Genomic DNA, 1,767 nt, shown 5'->3' on the forward strand with positions numbered 1-1,767 from the left:
TTAGTGTACATCCAGTTTTCGCCCGTCTTTTATTTTTTTAACTCAAAAATGTCATGGAAATCTTTTCAAGTCATTTATACACCATCCTTCTTAAAAGCCTCAGAGCATTCCATCGTGTGTCTGACTCTTAGTTTATCGAACCCAGTGGTTCTCATTTGGCAGTGTGTGGGGACATTTTTGGGTGTCATAACTTGGGGAGATGGCTGTAATTTTGAATTTGCCTACTTGCTAAAATTTCATTGCAACCCCAAAATCAATACTCAAGGCAATTTCACAGTCATTCTTGGACTATCACAGAGCAGCAAAAATTGTGAGTCACCTGACATATATGTTCCCAGCTAAGGACAAGCAAGGCGACACTCGGCTTTCTTGTCTCAACTCTCAAACTGTAAATAAGTGTCCCATTTGCCATCTATTTAGTGCCAAATGTTTCACAATTTAGTGATTTTGCTGCTTAAAATGCCCCCCAGCGTAGCACTGCAGTGCTGGCTAGTGATCCAGAGCATAAGAAGGTTGGGGTGCACCCTTTGGAGAAAATGCGTGTGTTAGAAAAGCTTCGTTCAGGCATGAGTTATAGCCACTGGCTGCAAGTTCAATGTTAAGAAATCAGCCAGGTATATTAAATAAGGTGTCTTTAAACAGAAACACACATAAAAAAAGGTTACATGTTGATCAGTTGTTAAATTGTCGTGACCAGTGGCTCACAGGACCCTAACCCTGTATTTCTCCAGGATCAGCAGTCCAGCGTCTGCTAATTCAGTGTTCACGATAACTTCATCAAACATGACTACTGCCAATAACGAGAATCGACTGTATCCCATGATCATTTTGCCCGTACATCCTAGAAGTGTGATGGCTGGTTCGGAGAGTGTGTTCCTTTTGAGGAGTTTTCCCCCATCTTTATTGAGATATGATTGACAAATAAACATTGTATATATTTGAGGCGTAGGACTTGATGTTTTGATATACATACATTGTGATATAATCGCCACAATCAAGCTAACAAGCATGTCGGTCGCCTCATTTACCTTTATTTGTGCGGTGAGAACACAAGGTTTACTCTTGGGAAATTTTAAGTATACAGTGTTGCTAACTATACTCACCACGCTGTACCCGAGATCTCAAAACTTATTCATCTCATATACCTGTGCTTGAAACTTTGTACCCCTTGACTACCACCCCCCATTTCTCCCTCCTCCCAGCCCCAAACAGCCACCGTTTTACTCTGCTTCTATGAGTTTCATTATTATAGATTACGCATGTAAGCGAGATCATATTTGCCCTTCTGTGTCTGCTTTATTTCACTTAGCATTACCTCCTGGGTTCATTTATGTTGTTGTAAATGACAAGAGTTCCTTCTTTGAAGAGGCTGAATAATATTCCATTGTTTAAATATATAGTATATTTTCTTTACGCATTCATCCACTGGTGGACCTGTAAGTGGTTTTCATGTCTTGGCTATTGTGAATAATGTTGCAATGACCATGGGAATGTAGATATTTCTTGGAGATAGTGATTTTAGTTTCTTCAGATATATATCCAGAATTGGAATTATTGCATCTTAAGGTACTTCTATTTTTTATTTTTTAGGACCCTCCATACTGTTTTCCGTAACAGCTGTACCGATTTACATTCCCACTAACAGTGCACAAGGGTTTCCTTTTTTCCACATCCTTGCCAACACTTGTTATCTTTTATCATTTTGATAATAGCTGTTCTAACAGGATGAAAGAAAAAAACCCACATGATCATCTCAATAGATGCAGG

Source organism: Pteropus medius, unplaced genomic scaffold (genome assembly GCF_902729225.1).
Source record: "Pteropus medius unplaced genomic scaffold, Ma_sr-lr_union100, whole genome shotgun sequence".
NCBI lineage: Eukaryota > Metazoa > Chordata > Mammalia > Chiroptera > Pteropodidae > Pteropus > Pteropus medius.